At 47.9% G+C, this 26,236-nt stretch overlaps 1 protein-coding gene across 1 annotated transcript in view; it reads right to left on the minus strand.

Annotated features, from left to right (window-relative positions):
- Positions 1 to 26,236, minus strand: part of METAP2 (methionyl aminopeptidase 2) — a 124,113-nt gene that overhangs the window by 80,045 nt on the left and 17,832 nt on the right. The gene's annotated exons all lie outside the window — the stretch shown is intronic.

Genomic DNA, 26,236 nt, shown 5'->3' on the forward strand with positions numbered 1-26,236 from the left:
TCTCGCCTTCAGAGAGCTGTAGGCTTTCCCAATGTGTATCAGACCTGTTGTACACCAGCATGGCTGCTGTTCAGCACGGCTAAAAGGTAGTGTTGTAGAGTGGAGTGGCGCAGGGTGGAGTGTAGAGTTCTGTAAAGTTATGAAGACTGAAAGGGAGCAAATGTACAGAATTTGTCTGATGTACCACATATAGTTTCTAGGATATGGAGCTTAGACTACATACAACCGACTGAGCCATCAGCCACAGTGATACAAAAAAGTAAAAGAATAAGTACACGGATATAGGGGGGCTTGGCTAACTGTCTAAGATGGAGACTGCAACTTAGCGAGGCTCTGACTGCTGGCCTTGCAAACACTGCCCATCCGGCCAGGAAGACCCTTTTCAGGAGAGAGTGACAGTGAGGATGCGGACATACTTCAGCTCCATGTTGGAATTGATTCAAAGCTCAAACATGTTTCCATCCTACCATTACTTCAGTGGTCACATTTCCACAAATCAACCGTTAGCAGCTCATTATGTCAGAACTACACGTTGATGTCTCTTTGTTTTAACCAGGTTAATGTGAAAACAATGGTATGCACTAACTTCCATTCACCTGCTCAGCTCTCTCCAGAAAGCTAACATTTTGCCAACACAAACTACTGCCACCTGTACCGCTATCGCTCTGGTCTAAGCACTTCTCTCTGCCCTTAAACATATTATGATCCTCAAAGTACAGCACCAGTGACATGCATTGAAGACAGTCTGGTCTGGGGAAACTGGGTCTAGCCAAAGTTGTGGAAGATGGGGATGGACTCCAACATGCACGAGCAAGGTGTAACAAAAGTACACTAAATAGATAAACCCTCACTGGCAATAGCCTGGTACACCACTACTTTTCACCTTGCAGGTGGCGAATCACAAGCTCCCAGATGAATTTATTTTAGGATTGGTAAATGGTAGGCTCAGTCCCACAATATCCAAATCACAGCTCTAAATGCTGACCGCACGGATCAGAAATATCTGTGTTGGAAATTGGTGACACACAAACTTAAACTTGTGGAAATAATGCAGCACTGTAAAAGAAATCATACAGATGTCAAGGGCCTGCATTTGCGGTTGCTGTTCATCATGACCTCAATACCACGCAAAAACTACCATGCCCAGGATAAATTCAGAAACGACACTTCTCGGATTAGATCACTAATATGAACGGCTTTTTGCATACAATTTGGGGATGGACACATCATGAATGAATGCTGCATACAGGTGTGATAAGTCAGACACCAAGCATCAAGCAATTGGTCAGTTACACCAGTGGTTCCCAACCTGTTGACTTCTGTGGACCCCCACTTAATCATTACTGGAATCCAGGGACACCCCTAATCCCCCCCCACCCCCACTGAATCATTATTGGAATCTGGGGACTCGTTGCATTGTCATTACTGAAAACTGGGGACCTAATCTGTTAATATTATTTCATTTTCTAAGAAGTCGCGGACCCCCAGGGATCTGCGGACCACATGCTGGGAACCAATAATTTACACAAAATGTGAATATTAAAGAGCAGACGATGGGGGATCTGTGGGTAAGCTTGTAATGTATTGGTATTCATTCTTAAAAGAAACAAGGATCTCTTAATCCATGTCTGGGACCTGTGCCACTACCCCAGGCCCTGGAAAAAAACTTGTTGTTTGGTAAAATGGCAGTTAGAAGAGTAAGGTAAAGCTCCAGAACACTAAAATACATCAGGTAAATCTCCCCGTACTAAAGTAGTTTATGTTTGAGAATTACAAAGGGACACAAAGAAAAATATCTTGAATCCACCCTTAGCTAAGTGTGTTTCACTCTAATAACCATGTATCAATGGCGTGTAAATGCAAGGTGACCAAGGACATCCTGACAAAAACAGTCCACTCTAAAAGATAACACATGCTCTATTTACCCAGTACTGAAACATTAAGGTTTTGGGGACTACTTTGCCTGCCCACAGAAAATAAATGTAAAACAAGAAATGGCAAAGCTAATAAATTGGCCTTATAACAAAGTGCCTCTTCACTGATTGGCAAGCAGAGTCACTCATACTTTCAAATCGAGCATCATTCATTTATCCACCTGTTGTCCTGTTATTGTAGTCACCAACTGACCCACCAAAAATACCACTCACAAACTAATCAATAGAGATACTTTTAACCCCTTCGCTGCCAGGCCTTTTCCACCTCAGGTGGCAGGCCTTTTTTTGGCTATTAGGGGCACGGAGCGCTTAGGCCCTCATAACTTTTTGTCCACATAAACTACCCACGCCAAATTTGCGTCCCCCCCCCCCCCCCCCACAACATCCTAGGGATTCTAGTGGTGTTTTTTTTTTTTTTTTTTTTAATTGGAAAAAAAGGGCTGCAGAAGAAGGCTTGTGTTTTTTTCCCTGAAATTGGCACCAACAAAGGGTTTGCAGTGCTAAAATCACCAGCTTCCAGGAACAGGTAGACTTGAATCAGAAAACCCAATTTTTCAACACAGTTTTGGCATTTTACTGGGACATACCCTATTTTTACGATGTTTTGTGCTTTCAGCCTCCTTCCAGTTAGTGACAGAAATGGGTGTGAAACCAATGCTGGATCCCAGAAACCTAAACATTTCTGAAAAGTAGACAAAATTCTGACTTCAGCAAGGAGTAATTTGTGTAGATCCTACAATGGTTTCCTACAGAAAATAACTGAAATAACAAAATATTGAAATTGGGGCGAAAAAAACCAGCCATTTTTCTCTACGTTTTACTCTGTAACTTTTTCCTGCAATGTCAGATTTTTCAAAGCAATACAACGTTAAGTCTGCTGGACTCTTCTGGTTGCGGGGATATATAGGGCTTGTAGGTTCATCAGGAACCCTAGGTACCCAGAGCAAATAAATGAGCTGCACCTTGCAGTGGGTTTTCATTCTATACTGGGTATACAGCAATCCATTTGCTGAAATATAAAGAGTGAAAAATAGGTATCAAGAAAACCTTTGTACTTCCAAAATGGGTACAAGATAAGGTGTTGAGAAGCAGTGGTTATTTGCACATCTCTGAATTCTGGGGTACCCATACTAGCATGTGAATTACAGGGCATTTCTCAAATAGACGTCATTTTTACACACTGTCTTATATATGGAAGGAAAAAATGTAGAGAAAGACAAAGGGCAATAACACTTGTTTTGCTATTTTATGTTCCCCAAGTCTTCCGATAAAAATGGTACCTCACTTGTGTGGGTATGCCTAGTGCCCGCGACAGGAAATGCCCCAAAACACTGTCTGGCCAGATCAAAATGATCAAATAGAAAACTACCTGTTTTTGCGGGAGGGGGGTGGGGGGGGCAGTGAGCTCAGCAGCCATTTAGGGAAACATACCAAACCCAGACATTTCTAAAAACTAGACACCCAAGGGATTCAAGGGAGGTGTGAGTTGCCTAATGGGTGGCTTCCTGCACATAAAAAAAAAAAAGGCTTGTCTGTGGGCAGACAAGCCTAATTATATTAGGATTGTAAGAAAATGCCTCCTTGGCATGGTTACCCCCTGACTTTTTGCCTTTGCTGATGCTATGTTTTGAATTGAAAGTGTGCTGAGGCCTGCTAACCAGGCCCCAGCACCAGTGTTCTTTCCCTAACCTGTACTTTTGTATCCACAATTGGCACCCCCTGGCATCCAGATAAGTCCCTTGTAAATGGTACCCCTGGTACCAAGGGCCCTGATGCCAAGGAAGGTCTCTAAGGGCTGCAGCATATCTTATGCCACCCTGGAGACCCCTCACTCAGCACAGACACCCTGCTTGCCAGCTTGTGTGTGCTGGTGAGAACAAAACGAGTAAGTCGACATGGCACTCCCCTCAGGGTGCCATGCCAGCCTCTCACTGCCTATGCAGGTATAGATAAGTCACCCCTCTAGCAGGCCTTACAGCCCTAAGGCAGGGTGCACTATACCATAGGTGAGGGCACCAGTGCATGAGCACTGTGCCCCTACAGTGTTTAAGCAATACCTTAGACATTGTAAGTGCAGGGTAGCCATAAGACTATATGGTCTGGGAGTCTGTTTTACACGAACTCCACAGCACCATAATGGCTACACTGAAAACTGGGAAGTTTGGTATCAAACTTCTCAGCACAATAAAGGCACACTGATGCCAGTGTACATTTTATTGTAAAATACACCCCAGAGGGCACCTTAGAGGTGCCCCCTGAAACCTTAACCAACTATCTGTGTAGGCTGACTGGTTCCAGCAGCCTGCCACACTAGAGACATGTTGCTGGCCCCATGGGGAGAGTGCCTTTGTCACTCTGAGGCCAGTAACAAAGCCTGCACTGGGTGGAGATGCTAACACCTCCCCCAGGCAGGGGCTGTCACACCTGGCGGTGAGCCTCAAAGGCTCACCCCTTTGTGCCAGCACCGCAGGACACTCCAGCTAGTGGAGTTGCCCGCCCCCTCCGGCCCCGGCCCCCACTTTTGGCGGCAAGGCCGGAGAAAATAATGAGAAAAACAAGGAGGAGTCACTGTCCAGTCAGGACAGCCCCTAAGGTGTCCTGAGCTGAAGTGACTCCAACTTTTAGAAATCCTCCATCTTGCAGATGGAGGATTCCCCCAATAGGATTAGGGATGTGACCCCCTCCCCTTGGGAGGAGGCACAAAGAGGGTGTACTCACCCTCAGGGCTAGTAGCCATTGGCTACTAACCCCCAGACCTAAACACGCCCTTAAATTTAGTATTTAAGGGCTTCCCTGAACCTAAGAATTTAGATTCCTGCAACTTACCTGAAGAAGAAGGACTGCTGAGCTGAAAAACCCCTGCAGAGGAAGAACAGAAGACACCAACTGCTTTGGCTCCAGACTTACCGGCCTGTCTCCTGCCTTCCAAAGAAACCTGCTCCAGCGACGCTTTCCAAGGGACCAGCGACCTCTGAATCCTCTGAGGACTGCCCAGCTTCAAGAAAGACTAGAAACTCCTGAGGACAGCGCCACTGCTCCAAGAGAACTGCAACTTTGTTACAAGGAGCAGATTTAAAGACCCCTGCAACTCCCCGCAAGAAGCGTGAGACTTGCAACACTGCACCCGGCGACCCCAACTCAACTGGTGGAGAACAACCAACTCAGGGAGGACCCTCCGGCGACTCTACGACTGTGAGTAACCAAAGTTGTCCCCCCTGAGCCCCCACAGCGACGCCTGCAGAGGGAATCCCCAGGCTCCCCCGGACCGCGACTGTCTGAACTCCATTTCCCGACGGCTGGAAAAGACCCTGCACCCGCAGCCCCCAGCCCCTAAAGAAACGGAACTTCTGTGCAGGAGTGACCCCAGGAGGCCCTCTCCCTTGCCCAGGTGGTGGCTACCCCGAGGAGCCCCCCCCTTGCCTGCATCGCTGAAGAGACCCCTTGGTCTCCCATTGAAAATTAAAGGAAACCAGACGCTTGTTTGCACACTGCACCCGGCCGCCCCCGCGCTGCTGAGGGTGTACTTTCTGTGTGGACTTGTGTCCCCCCCGGTGCCCTACAAAACCCCCCTGGTCTGCCCTCCGAAGACGCGGGTACTTACCTGCTGGCAGACTGGAACCGGGGCACCCCCTTCTCTCCATTATAGCCTATGTGTTTTGGGCACCTCTTGGACCTTTGCACCTGACCGGCCCTGAGTTGCTGGTGTGATAACTTTGGGGTTGCTCTGAACCCCCAACGGTGGGCTACCTTGGACCAAAAACTGAAACCTGTAAGTGACTTACTTACCTGTTAAAACTAACCTTACTTTACCTCCCCCCAGGAACTGTGAAAATTGCACTAAGTGTCCACTTTTAAAACAGCTTTTTGTGTTTTATGTAAAAAGTATACATGCTAATGTAATGATTCAAAGTTCCTAAAGTACTTACATGCAATACCTTTCAAATGAGATATTACATGTAGAATTTGAACCTGTGGTTCTTAAAATAAACTAAGAAAATATATTTTTCTATAACAAAACCTATTGGCTGGATTTGTCTCTGAGTGTGTGTTCCTCATTTATTGCCTGTGTGTATGTACAACAAATGCTTAACACTACTCCTTTGATAAGCCTACTGCTCGACCACACTACCACAAAATAGAGCATTAGTATTATCTCTTTTTGCCACTATCTTACCTCTAAGGGGAACCCTTGGACTCTGTGCATACTATTCCTTACTTTGAAATAGTGCATACAGAGCCAACTTCCTACAAGGATGATCTGCACCCCCGGGGGGGGGTCTCAGAAAGGGCCTAAAAATAATATGGCCCCCTAGGGAGCGATCCTTGCCCAAGGGGCCACTCCCCTCATGTAAATAAATAAATAAAAAAAAGTCCCTGGTGTCTCGTGGGCATTTCTGCTCCCCCTGGGGGCAGATCGGCCTAATTATATTAGGCCGATCTGCCTCCGGGGGGGCAAAAAGGCCTAAGCACAATTTGCCCCCAATAGGGAGTGATCCTTGCCTAAGGGGTCGCTCCTTGCACATAAAATAAAAAAAAAATAATAATAATCCCAAACAATTCCCTAGTGTCTAGTAGGCATTTCTGCTGCCCGATCGCATCGTGATCGGGCAGCAGAAATGCTCAAAATGACATTGAAAGAAAGGAAGAGCCTATCCTTTCTTCTGATGTCTCGCCTGCCCCCCCCTCCTACCGAGCGGAAGAGAAATGCTTAGCATTTCTCTTCCGCATCGCGCTGGAAGCATGCTTCCAGCACAACGGGAGGTGACCTCTGATGAGGTCAGAACGCGATTGCGTACTGACGTCATGAGACGTCACGCGGGCGGGTGGTGGGGTGAAAGGGGAAGTGATTCCCCTTACATCCCTGATGGGGGGTGTGGGTGGGGGGCTCATGTGGGAGCGCTAGCGCTTCCCCCGTGGGCCCTGTGCAGGACGAGGTGGTCTCGTCCAAGGCACACGGGAACCGTGTGCTGGGACGAGACCACCTCGCCCAAGGCACCAAGGGGGTTAATTTTAAGTGAGTCTTATTGACATAGTCAATGTCTGTTCAGTTTTGGTATAAAGCTTTCACACCAGTACGATAAAATTATTGTACTGATGGTACAAGAGTGGGCCCTGGGCCAGAAACAGGAAACATTGCACATACTCTCCCTATGTGCAAAGAGCTAATCTATTTCGGTGTATCTTCTATTGTACCTGTGTTTCTATAACACTTACTACCCCTGACAATACGATGAAGTGCTTTAAGGTGGGAAGCACACTACTCTGTAGCCCAAAGTCAGTGGTTAATCCAGTAGGTATTATTTACCGTTGTAGATTTGTTGGTTATTTGTTAGTCTTGTGCTCTAAGGAAACTGATCAATTTTCCTCTATTTTGAAGTGGTGATGTATTCAGTTATTAGGAGATAAATGTGGTGGGGGTTAGGTTTAATATCTAAAGTGAGTTATTGTAGGTGGAAAATGGCGGCGTGGGAAAAGGGTGAGGGAGATAAATTACTGCGAGATAGCAAGGAGAGGTTTAACAGAATGAAATATGATTTATGGGAGCGGGTGAGTAGACAGGTTAGATAGGTTTTGGAGTTGTAGGAATTGTTATTCTGAAGGTAAGTTTGTGCTATATAATGAGGAGAGTAGTTATTTAACTGAAATTTAGTAGACATTAAGGCGGCAGGTATGTGCATGGTGTAGGAAGTTGGCTCTGTATGTACTATTTCAAAGTAAGAAATAGCATGCACAGAGTCCAAGGGTTCCCCTTAGAGGTAAGATAGTGGCAAAAAGAGATTATTCTAATGCTCTATTTTGTGGTAGCGTGGTCGAGCAGTAGGCTTATCAGAGGGTAGCGTTAAGCATTTATTGTACACACACAGGCAATAAATGAGGAACACACACTCAGACAATTCCAGGCCAATAGGTTTTTAATATAGAAAAATATATTTTCTTAGTTTATTTTAAGAACCACAGGTTCAAGATTTACAAACAATACTTTAAATGAAAGGTATTTCACTCAGGTATCTTAGGAACTTTGAATCAACACAATAGCATGTACAGTTTTGGCAAAAATGGCAATAAGCTATTTTAAAATTGGACACACTGCAAAATTCAACAGTTCGTGGGGGAGGTAAGTATTTGTTAGTTTCACAGGTAAGTAAAGCACTTACAGGGTTCAAAGTTGGGTCCAAGGTAGCCCACCGTTGGGGGTTCAGGACAACCCCAAAGTTACCACACCAGCAGCTCAGGGCCGGTCAGGTGCAGAGGTCAAAGTGGTGCCCAAAACGCATAGGCTTCAATGGAAATAGGGGTGCCCCGGTTCCAGCCTGCCAGCAGGTAAGTACCCGTGACTTCGGAGGGCAGACCAGGGGGGTTTTGTAGGGCACTGGGGGAGAGGGTGGACGGGGGAGAGAGGAGGGACACACAAGTCAGCACAGAAAGTACACCCTCAGCGGCATGGGGGCAGCGGGTGCAGTGTGCAAACAGGCGTCGGGTTCGCAATAGGTTTCAATGGGAGACCCAGGGGTCTCTTCAGCGATGCAGGCAGGCAAGGGGGGGGGGGGGGCTCCTCGGGGTAGCCACCACCTGGGCTAGGGAAAGGGCCTCCTGGGGGTCACTCGTGCACTGGAAGTCAGATCCTTCAAGTCCTGGGGGCTACGGGTGCAGTAACTTTACCAGGCGTCGGGTTCCTTGAAGCAGGCAGTCGCGGTCAGGGGGAGCCTCTGGATTCCCTCTGCAGGCGTCGCTGTGGGGGTTCAGGGGGTGTCAACTCTGCCTACTCACAGGCTCGCAGTCGCCGGGGAGTCCTCCCTGTAGAGTTAGTTTTCCGCAGGTCGAGCCGGGGGTGTCGGGTGCAGAGTGGAAAGTCTCACGCTTCCGACGGGAAAAGTGTGGTCTTTAAAAGTTGCTTCTTTGTTGCAAAGTTGCAGTTTCTTTGGAACAGGGCCGCTGTCCTCGGGAGTTCTTGGTCCTTTTAGATGCAGGGTAGTCCTCTGAGGCTTCAGAGGTTGCTGGACCCTGGGGGATGCGTCGCTGTTGCAGTTTTTCTTAAAGTGGGGAGACAGGCCGGTAGGGCTGGGGCCAAAGCAGTTGGTGTCTCCGTCTTCTCTGCAGGGCTTCAGGTCAGCAGTCCTTCTTCCTCTTCAGGTTGCAGGAATCTGATTTCCTAGGTTCTGGGGTGCCTCTAAATACTGAATTTAGGGGTGTGTTTAGGTCTGGGAGGGCAGTAGCCAATGGCTACTGTCCTTGAGGGTGGCTACACCCTCTTTGTGCCTCCTCCCTGAGGGGAGGGGGGCACATCCCTATTCCTATTGGAGGAATCCTCCAAAATCAAGATGGAGGATTTCTAAAGGCAGGGGTCACCTCAGGTCAGGACACCTTAGGGGCTGTCCTGACTGGTGGGTGACTCCTCCTTGTTTTTCTCATTATCTCCCCTTGTAGGAAGTTGGCTCTGTATGTGCTATTTCAAAGTAAGGAATAGCATGCACAGAGTCCAAGGGTTCCCCTTAGAGGTAAAATAGTGGTAAAAAGAGATAATACTAATGCTCTATTTTGTGGTAGTGTGGTCGAGCAGTAGGCTTATCCAAGGAGTAGTGTTAAGCATTTGTTGTACATACACATAGACAATAAATGAGGTACACACACTCAGAGACAAATCCAGCCAATAGGTTTTTATATAGAAAAATATCTTTTCTTAGTTTATTTTAAGAACCACAGGTTCAAATTTAACATGTAATATCTTGTTTGAAAGGTATTGCAGGTAAGTACTTTAGGAACTTCAAATCATCAAAATTGCATGTATACTTTTCAAGTTATTCACAAATAGCTGTTTTAAAAGTGGACACTTAGTGCAATTTTCACAGTTCCTAGGGGAGGTAAGTATTTGTTAGTTTTACCAGGTAAGTAAGCCACTTACAGGGTTCAGTTCTTGGTCCAAGGTAGCCCACCGTTGGGGGTTCAGAGCAACCCCAAAGTCGCCACACCAGCAGCTCAGGGCCGGTCAGGTGCAGAGTTCAAAGTGGTGCCCAAAACACATAGGCTAGAATGGAGAGAAGGGGGGTGCCCCGGTTCCGGTCTGCTTGCAGGTAAGTACCCGCGTCTTCGGAGGGCAGACCAGGGGGGTTTTGTAGGGCACCGGGGGGGACACAAGTCCACACAGAAATTTCACCCTCAGCAGCGCGGGGGCGGCCGGGTGCAGTGTAGGAACAGGCGTCGGGTTCGCAATGTTAGTCTATGAGAGATCTCGGGATCTCTTCAGCGCTGCAGGCAGGCAAGGGGGAGATTCCTCGGGGAAACCTCCACTTGGGCAAGGGAGAGGGACTCCTGGGGGTCACTTCTCCAGTGAAAGTCCGGTCCTTCAGGTCCTGGGGGCTGCGGGTGCAGGGTCTCTCCCAGGCGTCGGGACTTTAGGTTCAAAGAGTCGCGGTCAGGGGAAGCCTCGGGATTCCCTCTGCAGGCGGCGCTGTGGGGGCTCAGGGGGGACAGGTTTTGGTACTCACAGTATCAGAGTAGTCCTGGGGTCCCTCCTGAGGTGTCGGATCTCCACCAGCCGAGTCGGGGTCGCCGGGTGCAGTGTTGCAAGTCTCACGCTTCTTGCGGGGAGCTTGCAGGGTTCTTTAAAGCTGCTGGAAACAAAGTTGCAGCTTTTCTTGGAGCAGGTCCGCTGTCCTCGGGAGTTTCTTGTCTTTTCGAAGCAGGGGCAGTCCTCAGAGGATGTCGAGGTCGCTGGTCCCTTCGGAAGGCGTCGCTGGAGCAGGATCTTTGGAAGGCAGGAGACAGGCCGGTGAGTTTCTGGAGCCAAGGCAGTTGTCGTCTTCTGGTCTTCCGCTGCAGGGGTTTTCAGCTGGGCAGTCCTTCTTCTTGTTGCAGGAATCTAATTTTCTAGGGTTCAGGGTAGCCCTTAAATACTAAATTTAAGGGCGTGTTTAGGTCTGGGGGGTTAGTAGCCAATGGCTACTAGCCCTGAGGGTGGGTACACCCTCTTTGTGCCTCCTCCCAAGGGGAGGGGGTCACAATCCTAACCCTATTGGGGGAATCCTCCATCTGCAAGATGGAGGATTTCTAAAAGTTAGAGTCACCTCAGCTCAGGACACCTTAGGGGCTGTCCTGACTGGCCAGTGACTCCTCCTTGTTATTCTCATTATTTTCTCCGGCCTTGCCGCCAAAAGTGGGGCCTGGCCGGAGGGGGCGGGCAACTCCACTAGCTGGAGTGTCCTGCTGGGTTGGCACAAAGGAGGTGAGCCTTTGAGGCTCACCGCCAGGTGTGACAATTCCTGCCTGGGAGAGGTGTTAGCATCTCCACCCAGTGCAGGCTTTGTTACTGGCCTCAGAGTGACAAAGGCACTCTCCCCATGGGGCCAGCAACATGTCTCGGTTTGTGGCAGGCTGCTAGAACTAGTCAGCCTACACAGATAGTCGGTTAAGTTTCAGGGGGCACCTCTAAGGTGCCCTCTGTGGTGTATTTTACAATAAAATGTACACTGGCATCAGTGTGCATTTATTGTGCTGAGAAGTTTGATACCAAACTTCCCAGTTTTCAGTGTAGCCATTATGGTGCTGTGGAGTTCGTGTTTGACAGACTCCCAGACCATATACTCTTATGGCTACCCTGCACTTACAATGTCTAAGGTTTTGTTTAGACACTGTAGGGGTACCATGCTCATGCACTGGTACCCTCACCTATGGTATAGTGCACCCTGCCTTAGGGCTGTAAGGCCTGCTAGAGGGGTGTCTTACCTATACTGCATAGGCAGTGAGAGGCTGGCATGGCACCCTGAGGGGAGTGCCATGTCGACTTACTCGTTTTGTCCTCACTAGCACACACAAGCTGGTAAGCAGTGTGTCTGTGCTGAGTGAGAGGTCTCCAGGGTGGCATAAGACATGCTGCAGCCCTTAGAGACCTTCCTTGGCATCAGGGCCCTTGGTACTAGAAGTACCAGTTACAAGGGACTTATCTGGATGCCAGGGTCTGCCAATTGTGGATACAAAAGTACAGGTTAGGGAAAGAACACTGGTGCTGGGGCCTGGTTAGCAGGCCTCAGCACACTTTCAATTGTAAACATAGCATCAGCAAAGGCAAAAAGTCAGGGGGCAACCATGCCAAGGAGGCATTTCCTTACACAACCCCCCCCCCAAACGAAAGAGGATGAGACTAACCTTTCCCAAGAGAGTCTTCATTTTCTAAGTGGAAGAACCTGGAAAGGCCATCTGCATTGGCATGGGCAGTCCCAGGTCTGTGTTCCACTATAAAGTCCATTCCCTGTAGGGAGATGGACCACCTCAACAGTTTAGGATTTTCACCTTTCATTTGCATCAGCCATTTGAGAGGTCTGTGGTCAGTTTGAACTAGGAAGTGAGTCCCAAAGAGGTATGGTCTCAGCTTCTTCAGGGACCAAACCACAGCAAAGGCCTCCCTCTCAATGGCACTCCAACGCTGCTCCCTGGGGAGTAACCTCCTGCTAATGAAAGCAACAGGCTGGTCAAGGCCATCATCATTTGTTTGGGACAAAACTGCCCCTATCCCATGTTCAGAGGCATCAGTCTGCACAATGAACTGCTTAGAATAATCTGGAGCTTTGAGAACTGGTGCTGAGCACATTGCCTGTTTCAGGGTGTCAAAGGCCTGTTGGCAGTCCACAGTCCAGTTTACTTTCTTGGGCATTTTCTTGGAGGTGAGTTCAGTGAGGGCTGTCACAATGGATCCATATCCCTTCACAAACCTCCTGTAATACCCAGTCAAGCCAAGGAATGCCCTGACTTGAGTCTGGGTTTTTGGAGCTACCCAGTCCAGAATAGTCTGGATCTTGGGTTGGAGTGGCTGAACTTGGCCTCCACCTACAAGGTGTCCCAAGTAAACCACAGTTCCCTGCCCTATCTGGCATTTGGATGCCTTGATAGAGAGGCCTGCAGATTGCAGAGCCTTCAAAACCTTCCTCAGGTGGACCAGGTGATCCTGCCAGGTGGAGCTAAAGACAGCAATATCATCAAGATAAGCTGTGCTAAAGGACTCCAAGCCAGCAAGGACTTGATTCACCAACCTTTGGAAGGTGGCAGGGGCATTCTTTAAACCAAAGGGCATAACAGTAAACTGATAATGCCCATCAGGTGTGGAGAATGCTGTCTTTTCTTTTGCTCCAGGTGCCATTTTTATTTGCCAGTACCCTGCTGTCAAGTCAAAGGTACTTAGAAATTTGGCAGCACCTAATTTATCAATGAGCTCATCAGCTCTTGGAATTGGATGAGCATCTGTCTTGGTGACAGAATTGAGCCCTCTGTAGTCCACACAAAACCTCATCTCTTTCTTTCCATCTTTGGTGTGAGGTTTGGGGACTAAGACCACTGGGCTAGCCCAGGGGCTGTCAGAGCGCTCAATGACTCCCAATTCCAGCATCTTGTGGACTTCCACCTTGATGCTTTCCTTAACATGGTCAGACTGTCTAAAGATTTTGTTCTTGACAGGCATGCTGTCTCCTGTGTCCACATCATGGGTACACAGGTGTGTCTGACCAGGGGTTAAGGAGAAGAGTTCAGGAAACTGTTGTAGGACTCTCCTACAATCAGCTTGCTGTTGGCCAGAGAGGGTGTCTGAGTAGATCACTCCATCTACTGTACCATCTTTTGGGTCTGATGACAGAAGATCAGGGAGAGGTTCACTCTCTGCCTCCTGATCCTCATCTGTTACCATCAACAGATTGACATCAGCCCTGTCGTGGAAGAGTTTAAGGCGGTTTACATGGATCACCCTCTTGGGGCTCCTGCTTGTGCCCAGGTCCACCAAGTAGGTGACCTGACTCTTCCTCTCTAGTACTGGGTAAGGGCCACTCCATTTGTCCTGGAGTGCCCTGGGAGCCACAGGCTCCAGAACCCAGACTTTCTGCCCTGGTTGGAACTCAACCAGTGCAGCCTTTTGGTCATACCAAAACTTCTGGAGTTGTTGGCTGGCCTCAAGGTTTTTGGTTGCCTTTTCCATGTACTCTGCCATTCTAGAGCGAAGGCCAAGTACATAGTCCACTATGTCCTGTTTAGGCTCATGGAGAGGTCTCTCCCAGCCTTCTTTAACAAGGGCAAGTGGTCCCCTTACAGGATGACCAAACAGAAGTTCAAAGGGTGAGAACCCTACTCCCTTCCGTGGTACCTCCCTGTAAGCGAAAAGCAGACATGGCAGGAGGACATCGCATCTCCTTTTGAGTTTTTCTGGGAGCCCCATGATCATGCCCTTTAATGTCTTGTTGAATCTCTCAACTAAGCCATTAGTTTGTGGATGGTAAGGTGTAGTGAATTTATAAGTCACTCCACACTCATTCCACATGTGCTTTAGGTATGCTGACATGAAGTTGGTACCTCTGTCAGACACCACCTCCTTAGGGAAACCCACTCTGGTAAAGATACCAATGAGGGCCTTGGCTACTGCAGGGGCAGTAGTCGACCTAAGGGGAATAGCTTCAGGATACCTGGTAGCATGATCCACTACTACCAGGATATACATATTTCCTGAGGCTGTGGGAGGTTCCAGTGGACCAACTATGTCCACACCCACTCTTTCAAAGGGCACCCCCACCACTGGAAGTGGAATGAGGGGGGCCTTTGGATGCCCACCTGTCTTACCACTGGCTTGACAGGTGGGGCAGGAGAGGCAAAACTCCTTAACCATGTTGGACATATTGGGCCAGTAGAAGTGGTTGACTAACCTCTCCCACGTCTTGGTTTGTCCCAAATGTCCAGCAAGGGGAATGTCATGGGCCAATGTTAGGATGAACTCTCTGAACAGCTGAGGCACTACCACTCTCCTAGTGGCACCAGGTTTGGGGTCTCTGGCCTCAGTGTACAGGAGCCCATCTTCCCAATAGACCCTATGTGTTCCATTTTTCTTGCCTTTGGACTCTTCAGCAGCTTGCTGCCTAAGGCCTTCAAGAGAGGGACAGGTTTCTTGTCCCTTACACAGCTCTTCCCTTGAGGGTCCCCCTGGGCCTAAGAGCTCAACCTGATAAGGTTCAAGCTCCAAAGGCTCAGTTCCCTCAGAGGGCAGAACTTCTTCCTGAGAAGAGAGGTTCCCTTTCTTTTGCTGTGTTGCAGTTGGTTTCCCAACTGACTTTCCTGTTCTCTTGGTAGGCTGGGCCATTTTTCCAGACTCCAGCTCTACTTTTTCACCCTGTGCCTTGCACTGTGCTCTTGTTTTCACACACACCAGTTCAGGGATACCCAGCATTGCTGCATGGGTTTTTAGCTCTACCTCAGCCCATGCTGAGGACTCCAGGTCATTTCCAAGCAGACAGTCCACTGGGATATTTGAGGAGACCACCACCTGTTTCAGGCCATTGACCCCTCCCCATTCTAAAGTAACCATTGCCATGGGATGTACTTTTCTCTGATTGTCAGCGTTGGTGACTGTGTAAGTTTTTCCAGTCAGGTATTGGCCAGGGGAAACCAGTTTCTCTGTCACCATGGTGACACTGGCACCTGTATCCCTCAGGCCCTCTATTCTAGTCCCATTAATTAAGAGTTGCTGTCTGTATTTTTGCATGTTAGGCGGCCAGACAGCTAGTGTGGCTAAATCCACCCCACCCTCAGAAACTAGAGTAGCTTCAGTGTGGACCCTGATTTGCTCTGGGCACACTGTTGATCCCACTTGGAGACTAGCCATACCAGTGTTACCTGGATGGGAGTTTGGAGTGGAACCTTTCTTGGGACAGGCCTTGTCTCCAGTTTGGTGTCCATGCTGTTTACAGCTATGACACCAGGCCTTTTTGGGATCAAAGTTTTTACCCTTGTACCCATTGTTTTGTGAAGAGGCTCTGGGCCCACCCTCCTGTGCAGGTTTTTGGGGGCCTGTAGAAGACTCTTTACTATTTTTAGTTTTGGTTGTCTCATCACCCTTCTGCTGGGGAGTCTTTGTGACCCCTTTCTTTTGGTCACCCCCTGTTGAAGTCTTGGACACCCTTGTCTTGACCCAATGGTCCGCCTTCTTTCCCAATTCTTGGGGAGAAATTGGTCCTAGGTCTACCAGATGCTGATGCAGTTTATCATTGAAACAATTACTTAACAGGTGTTCTTTCACAAATAAATTGTACAGCCCATCATAATTACTTACACCACTGCCTTGAATCCAACCATCTAGTGTTTTCACTGAGTAGTCAACAAAGTCAACCCAGGTCTGGCTCGAGGATTTTTGAGCCCCCCTGAACCTAATCCTGTACTCCTCAGTGGAGAATCCAAAGCCCTCAATCAGGGTACCCTTCATGAGGTCATAAGATTCTGCATCTTGTCCAGAGAGTGTGAGGAGTCTATCCCTACACTTTCCTGTGAACATTTCCCAAAGGAGAGCACCCCAGTGAGATCTGTTCACTTTTCTGGTTACACAAGCCCTCTCAAAAGCTGTGAACCATTTGGTGATGTCATCACCATCTTCATATTTAGTTACAATCCCTTTGGGGATTTTCAACATGTCAGGAGAATCTCTGACCCTATTTATGTTGCTGCCACCATTGATGGGTCCTAGGCCCATCTCTTGTCTTTCCCTCTCTATGGCTAGGATCTGTCTTTCCAAAGCCAATCTTTTGGCCATCCTGGCTAACTGGATGTCCTCTTCACTGGAGTTATCCTCAGTGATTTCAGAGTTGTTGGTCCCTCCTGTGAGGGAACCAGCATCTCTGACTATTATTTGTGGAGTCAGGGCTTGAGAAGCCCTGCTCTCCCTAAGTAGGACTGGAGGGGGGGAATTTCCCTCCAAGTCACTATCTTCATCCTCTGAGTTGCCATCCTCAGAGGGGTTGGCCTTTTCAAACTCTGCCAAAAGCTCCTGGAGCTGTACTTTGGTAGGTTTGGGGCCCATTGCTATTTTCTTTAGTTTACAGAGTGACCTTAGCTCTCTCATCTGTAGATGGAGGTAAGGTGTGGTGTCGAGTTCCACCACATTCACATCTGTGCTAGACATTATGCTTCTAAAAGTTGGAATACTTTTTAAGAAACTAAAACTGGTTCTAGAATCTAATTCAAACTTTTACAAACTTTTAAACTCTAAAAGAAATGCTAAACAGGATCTAACACAAGGCCCTAGCAGGTCTTTTAAGAATTTAGAAAACTTTTCAAATTGCAAAAATCAATTTCTAATGACAATTTTGGAATTTGTCGTGTGATCAGGTATTGGCTGAGTAGTCCAGCAAATGCAAAGTCTTGTACCCCACCGCTGATCCACCAATGTAGGAAGTTGGCTCTGTATGTGCTATTTCAAAGTAAGGAATAGCATGCACAGAGTCCAAGGGTTCCCCTTAGAGGTAAAATAGTGGTAAAAAGAGATAATACTAATGCTCTATTTTGTGGTAGTGTGGTCGAGCAGTAGGCTTATCCAAGGAGTAGTGTTAAGCATTTGTTGTACATACACATAGACAATAAATGAGGTACACACACTCAGAGACAAATCCAGCCAATAGGTTTTTATATAGAAAAATATCTTTTCTTAGTTTATTTTAAGAACCACAGGTTCAAATTTAACATGTAATATCTTGTTTGAAAGGTATTGCAGGTAAGTACTTTAGGAACTTCAAATCATCAAAATTGCATGTATACTTTTCAAGTTATTCACAAATAGCTGTTTTAAAAGTGGACACTTAGTGCAATTTTCACAGTTCCTAGGGGAGGTAAGTATTTGTTAGTTTTACCAGGTAAGTAAGCCACTTACAGGGTTCAGTTCTTGGTCCAAGGTAGCCCACCGTTGGGGGTTCAGAGCAACCCCAAAGTCGCCACACCAGCAGCTCAGGGCCGGTCAGGTGCAGAGTTCAAAGTGGTGCCCAAAACACATAGGCTAGAATGGAGAGAAGGGGGGTGCCCCGGTTCCGGTCTGCTTGCAGGTAAGTACCCGCGTCTTCGGAGGGCAGACCAGGGGGGTTTTGTAGGGCACCGGGGGGGACACAAGTCCACACAGAAATTTCACCCTCAGCAGCGCGGGGGCGGCCGGGTGCAGTGTAGGAACAGGCGTCGGGTTCGCAATGTTAGTCTATGAGAGATCTCGGGATCTCTTCAGCGCTGCAGGCAGGCAAGGGGGAGATTCCTCGGGGAAACCTCCACTTGGGCAAGGGAGAGGGACTCCTGGGGGTCACTTCTCCAGTGAAAGTCCGGTCCTTCAGGTCCTGGGGGCTGCGGGTGCAGGGTCTCTCCCAGGCGTCGGGACTTTAGGTTCAAAGAGTCGCGGTCAGGGGAAGCCTCGGGATTCCCTCTGCAGGCGGCGCTGTGGGGGCTCAGGGGGGACAGGTTTTGGTACTCACAGTATCAGAGTAGTCCTGGGGTCCCTCCTGAGGTGTCGGATCTCCACCAGCCGAGTCGGGGTCGCCGGGTGCAGTGTTGCAAGTCTCACGCTTCTTGCGGGGAGCTTGCAGGGTTCTTTAAAGCTGCTGGAAACAAAGTTGCAGCTTTTCTTGGAGCAGGTCCGCTGTCCTCGGGAGTTTCTTGTCTTTTCGAAGCAGGGGCAGTCCTCAGAGGATGTCGAGGTCGCTGGTCCCTTCGGAAGGCGTCGCTGGAGCAGGATCTTTGGAAGGCAGGAGACAGGCCGGTGAGTTTCTGGAGCCAAGGCAGTTGTCGTCTTCTGGTCTTCCGCTGCAGGGGTTTTCAGCTGGGCAGTCCTTCTTCTTGTTGCAGGAATCTAATTTTCTAGGGTTCAGGGTAGCCCTTAAATACTAAATTTAAGGGCGTGTTTAGGTCTGGGGGGTTAGTAGCCAATGGCTACTAGCCCTGAGGGTGGGTACACCCTCTTTGTGCCTCCTCCCAAGGGGAGGGGGTCACAATCCTAACCCTATTGGGGGAATCCTCCATCTGCAAGATGGAGGATTTCTAAAAGTTAGAGTCACCTCAGCTCAGGACACCTTAGGGGCTGTCCTGACTGGCCAGTGACTCCTCCTTGTTATTCTCATTATTTTCTCCGGCCTTGCCGCCAAAAGTGGGGCCTGGCCGGAGGGGGCGGGCAACTCCACTAGCTGGAGTGTCCTGCTGGGTTGGCACAAAGGAGGTGAGCCTTTGAGGCTCACCGCCAGGTGTGACAATTCCTGCCTGGGAGAGGTGTTAGCATCTCCACCCAGTGCAGGCTTTGTTACTGGCCTCAGAGTGACAAAGGCACTCTCCCCATGGGGCCAGCAACATGTCTCGGTTTGTGGCAGGCTGCTAGAACTAGTCAGCCTACACAGATAGTCGGTTAAGTTTCAGGGGGCACCTCTAAGGTGCCCTCTGTGGTGTATTTTACAATAAAATGTACACTGGCATCAGTGTGCATTTATTGTGCTGAGAAGTTTGATACCAAACTTCCCAGTTTTCAGTGTAGCCATTATGGTGCTGTGGAGTTCGTGTTTGACAGACTCCCAGACCATATACTCTTATGGCTACCCTGCACTTACAATGTCTAAGGTTTTGTTTAGACACTGTAGGGGTACCATGCTCATGCACTGGTACCCTCACCTATGGTATAGTGCACCCTGCCTTAGGGCTGTAAGGCCTGCTAGAGGGGTGTCTTACCTATACTGCATAGGCAGTGAGAGGCTGGCATGGCACCCTGAGGGGAGTGCCATGTCGACTTACTCGTTTTGTCCTCACTAGCACACACAAGCTGGTAAGCAGTGTGTCTGTGCTGAGTGAGAGGTCTCCAGGGTGGCATAAGACATGCTGCAGCCCTTAGAGACCTTCCTTGGCATCAGGGCCCTTGGTACTAGAAGTACCAGTTACAAGGGACTTATCTGGATGCCAGGGTCTGCCAATTGTGGATACAAAAGTACAGGTTAGGGAAAGAACACTGGTGCTGGGGCCTGGTTAGCAGGCCTCAGCACACTTTCAATTGTAAACATAGCATCAGCAAAGGCAAAAAGTCAGGGGGCAACCATGCCAAGGAGGCATTTCCTTACACCCCTGGACTTGCCACCAAAAGTGGGGGCTGTGTCCAGGGGGCGGGCATCTCCACTAGCTGGAGTGCCCTGGGGCATTGTAACACAAAGCCTGAGCCTTTGAGGCTCACTGCTACGTGTTGCAGCTCCTGCAGGGGGAGGTGTGAATCACCTCCACCCAGGGCAGGCTTTTGTTTCTGTCCTCCGAGAGCACAAAGGCCCTCACCACAGGGGGTCAGAAACTCTTCTCTCAGCAGCAGGCTGGCCTAGACCAGCCAGTCCTGCACTGAACAATTGGGTAAAATACAGGGGGCATCTCTAAGATGCCTTCTGTGTGCATTTTTTTATAAATCCAACACTGGCATCAGTGTGTGTTTATTATTCTAAGAAGTTTGATACCAAACTTACCAGTATTTAGTGTAGCCATTATGGAGCTGCGGAGTACATTTTGACAAACTCCCAGACCATATACTTAATACGGCCACAACTGTACTTACAATGTCTAAGAATAGACTTAGACACTGTAGGGGCAGACTGCTCATGCAGCTCTGCCCTCACCTGTGGTATAGTGCACCCTGCCTTAGGGCTGTAAGGCCTGCTAGAGGGGTGACTTACCTATGCCACAGGCAGTATTGTGTGTGCATGGCATCCTGAGGGGGATGCCATGTCGACTTTGCCTTTTTCTCCCCATCAACACACACAATCTGCAATGGCAGTGTGCATGTGTTAGGTGAGGGGTCCCTTAGGGTAGCACAACATATGCTGCAGCCCTTAGGGACCTTCCCTGGTCACAGGGCCCTTGGTACCACTGGTACCTTTTACAAGGGACTTATCTGTGTGCCAATTGTGGAAACAATGGTACATTTTAGGTGAAAGAACAATGGTGCTGGGGCCTGGTTAGCAGGGTCCCAGCACGCTTCTCAGTCAAGTCAGCATCAGTATCAGGCAAAACGTGGGGGGTAACTGCAACAGGGAGCCATTTCCTTACACATGGTAAACTCAGACACCAAGGCATGCAAAGGATGGAGTGTAATAGAAAGGCAGGGGAAAGAGTAATCCCTAGCTATGAATCAGGTTATTTTCCTGCAGGATTTTTTTCAAAGTTGAGGTAGGAAGCAAACTAAGGAAGTAGAAAGAGTATCAAGAAAGGCAATTACCTGTGGGCAAGTGATACACATTGTTCTGTTTTAACACTGCACCATGAGACCCTCAATGGCGTCTACACCGTCTTCTTTCTCCCACACAGATAATAAACATCACTGTTTTTTAATGGTGTATTGGGTATTTATCGATAGTGGCTTCTTAGGTATGTTTGTTGAGATTTTGAGGAGTAGACAATCCATGGGGTTTGCACTGATCACACACCTATGTGTTTGAGAAATATGTCAGGGTGTTGAGTTTCTAGTGGGGTGTGAATCTCCTTGATACTAATGGTTGTTAAAAAGGATTCTGCTTTCTGTGGGCAGGAAGAGAGAATGCATGAATTATTTGCTGGATCACATTTTGAGTGTTCAGGCCTTTATCATCCTCTGCACCCCAAATGATTCTCAGCGGCTCTGATCTTTGCAGTACTTTGAAAGAGTATCTTCTTGTCGCTGGCAGCCAGTGTAGAGCTTTCATAGCCATAGAACTATAGGTTTGTATATTTACATTTAGAAGTAGCCTTGCTGAGGTTTCAATTCTATGTAAGGACCTCAGACGAGCATTATTCCATTCTTTCTTCCTTTATTCATACTCCAGCAGATAGATATATATATATATATATATATATATATATATATATATATATATAGAACCACAAAACATCAGCCAATCAACAGTCGTCCTTGGTCTTATAACGATCCTCTCAGTCTGCACCATCCTTTCTTTCTTTCCTTCTCCAGCATCCAGTTAACTGCTTCCCCCCTTAATTATGGATGTATTTGCAGGATTTCTATATAATTGTGTGTGTGATTATTTTCCTTTGCAGACCGCTGCCCCAGGAACACATCTCAGAGCTCCTTTCACAGCAAGATTGCTTTTTCCAGGGACAGTCTGAGTGCGGTGTAGGCCTAAGCCTACAAGAGGGTGCCGGCTGCTGGGAGACGTGCTATGCACCTCTCGTTACCCTGCAGGTGACGTGTGCATTCCAGACATTCCTGTCTGTGCCCTCATCACCACAGAGCCTTGCCAGTTTCTCTTTCCCCGGGATGCCTGGAAGCCAGTACACCCTTTGGGGTCTGTATTCCTTCACTGCTGTGCGTGCGGCCGGCATGACGTCCATGAGGTGAACTGGTCTGTATCTGTGTTTTCAAAACAAAAGCTGCATGCAAACGTGTTACCTTGCCATATAGGGGCTGTGCACAGGCCCAATTTAGATCAGCTGCCCTCTGTCATTCAATTGGGCATTTTTTCTGGGTCCTGGGGTGAATCCTATTGCATGTTGGTTAACGCACTCAAGAATTTCAGCTAATGTCTTCCATTGCTAAAACTTGGTACTTCAGGTATGCTGTACTCGCACGTCCCGTCGCTCTGCTGCCCAACAAGTTTATACTACTTGAATTGCCAGCTAGAACATGTGCTTTATGTTATCTTATGTTATGTTATTGTATTTTATATAGTGCCAAACTACCCGGAAGGTTCGTAGCGCTAAGAAGGACACTGACCTCATAACAAGCAGGAAAATACTGGTCAAAAATAATAGTTGGAATTAAATACTAAATTAGAATTGGAAAAAGCCAGGTTTTAATGGCCTTCCGAAATTCCATTTCCTGCCTAATCAACCGGATGTTGAGGGGAAGCGAATTCCACAATTTGGCTACCTGATATTTCAGCGATCTGCCACCCCATCTAGCTTTTTTTACTTTGGGGAGCACAACTAAGGCTTTGGAAGAAGATCTTAGAGCTCTTGTAGGGGCATAAAAAGAAACTAAAGTTTTCAATTGATGTGGGCCTCTACTATATTGAACTCTATGAAAAACACACAGATTTAAAATTAATTATTTTCCCTACTGGTAGCCAATGCAAGGTGGTCAGAACTTGCTTGGCCGATGTATACTTTGGCATGTTAAACAGTAACCGAGCAGCCGCATTTTGTACTGTTTGCAATTTCTTGATCACATATTCCGGTGAACCAAGAAAAAGACTATTTCCATAGTCCAGCCTAGATAAAATAAGGGCCTGTACTGTAAGTCTTCTGGCCATGGGAGGAAGCAAACCAATAACCTTTTGAAGTAACCTCAATAATCCAAAACAGGAGGCGGAGAGCATCCTAGCTTGGTACTCTAGTGTTAGTTTGGAATCTAACCAAATTCCTAGGGCTTTAATATGATCCTTTGGAGGAGGAAGATGTTCCAGCTGTAAAGCCGGCAGGATATTCTTCGTCTGGTTGGGAAGCTTTCCTAGGAACATTATATCTGTCTTTTCTTTGTTGAGTTGGAGTCTACTATCGGTCATCCAACTCGAGACAGCTTGTAAGCAAGCTGGCAAAGCCGAACTGTCTGCAGCCTTGACCGAAGAAAAGGGTACCACCAACTGCGTGTCGTCGGCATAGGATATCAGGGACAAACCAAAAGGTTCCACTAAATCTGCTAGGGGAGCCATATAAATATTAAAGAGTAGGACTCAGCGATGAGCCCTGGGGTACCTCACAATGAGCGCTAAACTGTTCTGATAAAAAAGAACGATCTAAGACCTGAAAGGATCTATTTTGGAGAAAAGATCTCATCAATTTAAGTGCCTGGCCTTTAATTCCAGCTTTTTCCATTCTTTGGATCAAAAGACCACAATTAACCGTATCAAATGCAGCACTTAAATCCAGCATTATGATAGCTGTTACCAGACCCTGATCCATCCGTTTTCTAACTTCTTCTGTAACAGCTATCATGGCCGATTCAGTGCTATGGGCTGGTCTAAAGCCCATTTGCGTGGGATGCAGGCTATTATCTTCAAGAAAGCTGGAAATTTGCGTATTGACATGTTTGTCAATTATTTTTGCCATAGTTGGAAGAAGTGATATCGGCCTATAGTTCTTGAATTCGGCCCCATCTAGGTTCGTTTTTTTTTTTAGCAGGGGCTTAACCACCTCATGCTTCCATAGATCAGGGACACTGCCACTTTGTAAGGAGCTATTCAAAAGCCCTGTTATAACAGATGTTGTGGCAGGTGCTCCAAGAGTTAGTATGTGAGGGGGAGCAGGATCTAGAGGAGAACCAGATTTCAGTTTGCTCAGAAGCAAAGCTGTGCTTTCTTCCGAGATAGGTGCAAAACACTGTAAACTGGCAGAGCCATCCCTACTCTCACTGGTCTGATCAGACATGGTCACCTCTTCCTCTGGGAAATTCTTATAAATATCCTCAATCTTCTGTAAGAAGAATGTGGCCAAGTTGTTACTATGTTCCACTGATGCTACCGTTGCTTCAGGACAAGTAGGAGAGTCAAGCATCTCCTTCAACACCCGAAAGATTTATTTTGGGGATCCCGAAGCCTGTTTAATCTTATCTCCATAATAGGTGGCTTGAGCTAGCCTTATGTCTCCATGGTAATGCCTAATTGCTTGTCTATACTCTTACCTGTCTTCCTGTTTTAAGGATTTCCTCCATTTCCTCTCTAGACGCCTACAATTCCTCTTCATAGTGGTCAAATGTGGGGAAACCACAAAGTTTTATCCCTTCTCCTATGCCCAGAGAAATCCTTATAAGGGAGCAGGGTGTCAAGGCAACTGGTAATCCAGTCATTAAAAAGATTGGTGTCCATTTGGTTATCCCTCACAAAATCTTTTTTTATTATTCATTAAAAGTTTAACCCACTCTTCCGAACTAAGATTGTGCAATTTCCTTGACCTCCTACAAATAGGCTGTTGAAGGCCAGATCCCTGGGGAAACTTCATTTTTAGTGTAATTAAAAAGTGATCGGACCATGCTAACGGGGAAGGGACAGAGCACTCAGCGAGGGAAGATTGCTAAAGACCAAATCAATAGTGTGTCCTCTCTCCTGTGTCGGACCTCTAATTAGTTGTTTTAGTCCTAGCGCTTCCAAATCGCTCAGCAGACGTTTAGCTGCAGTGTGCTCTAAGTTGTCTACCTGGATGTTAAAATCTCCTCGCACTGTTAAATTAGGTTTCATGCAAATTAATTCTGCAACTTGGTCAGGAAGAGCAGTGAGGAAGTCTTCATAGGGCCCTGGTGGCCGATACAATAGAACTCCTGTAAATGTAAAGGTAGAATTAAAAGCTAAAGAAAAGCACATACCTTCACACCCTAATAATTCCAGTGGATAATGGCTAAAAAGAAAATCCTCTTTAAAAATAACTGCAATCCCCCCTCCCTTACTCGTCGCTCTATTAAGCCTTGAAATAACATACCCTTTAGGTAGAGCTAGGGCAATATCCGGACCTGAACCCTCATGGAGCCAAGTCTCCGTAAGAGGGCGGCCTGTGACAAATCACTCAATAGGAGATTTATATTTAACTTGTGTGCAGGTAGGGAGCGGCAATTTATCAAATAAAGAACCAAGCTGTGGTTAAGGTGCCGTATGTCAGAACCTCTAAGTGCACAGCTTCAGGTACTTTGCCGGACCTCTTGCACTCAGTGCTTTAATACCGGTTTATCTTTGCCCTCATGGCGACGGAATATGTGAAAGAAGAAACCCTCTATGTACTTCCTCTGTCTGAGGAGTTTTGAGAGGCTGTAGACGCCTCGATCCACCAGGCTGTGGCTTCTGCCATTGCGCCTTTGGAACGGTGGCTGCTCAAATTGCTTTTGCCTGCCCTGTGCCTCTCGACCTCTCAATGGACACTCCACAGCACGGTGTCTCCACCGTTGCACCTGCCACAGCTGCCTCTCACCCCCCGCAACCATGCCAAACCTAAGGCAGAAGGGCCTACAGATATCAGTGCCACTGAACGCCTGAAGAAAGTTCTTCTATCCCAACCACCCCCACCTGGCATGGCAGAGACCACACGGGCACCCCCTGACTCCACACCAAGTGACCCGATTTCCCATCCCCACCCCAGACGGCAAGGAGGATTATTCCTTAGGAGATTCTACCAATGAGGCGGGTCCCTCAAGAGCATGGTGCCCTTCCCCTGCCCCGCCTTCTACGTCCAAGAGTGCCCTCGAGGAGCAGTCCGATATGTTAGACCCAGAAGATCTCATGCATTGCAGGTCGGCAGAAAGGGCCCGTCCGCCAAGGTGGCTAAATACGTAGGGGGACCGCATACATAAGCTCTTAGAAAAGGAGGACCGTGCCTGCCTTACGGCAGAGTGTCCACAACCTTTCCTTGCAAATGAGGTGGCTTTCACCCCAGATATTCACCCATTCATGGCCACGTTCCTGGCCAAATATATTCCGGCCCCCAGAAAGGTATAGATTGGTCCTGGGAACCTTGCCAGGACAAATTATTAGACATCTTGGGGTCTCCAACAAAAATCCTCGATCTAGCAGAGGAGGCTAAAATCTCTGGTACCCCCAGTTTCCCCAATG

Source organism: Pleurodeles waltl, chromosome 4_1 (genome assembly GCF_031143425.1).
Source record: "Pleurodeles waltl isolate 20211129_DDA chromosome 4_1, aPleWal1.hap1.20221129, whole genome shotgun sequence".
NCBI classification, from domain to species: domain Eukaryota; kingdom Metazoa; phylum Chordata; class Amphibia; order Caudata; family Salamandridae; genus Pleurodeles; species Pleurodeles waltl.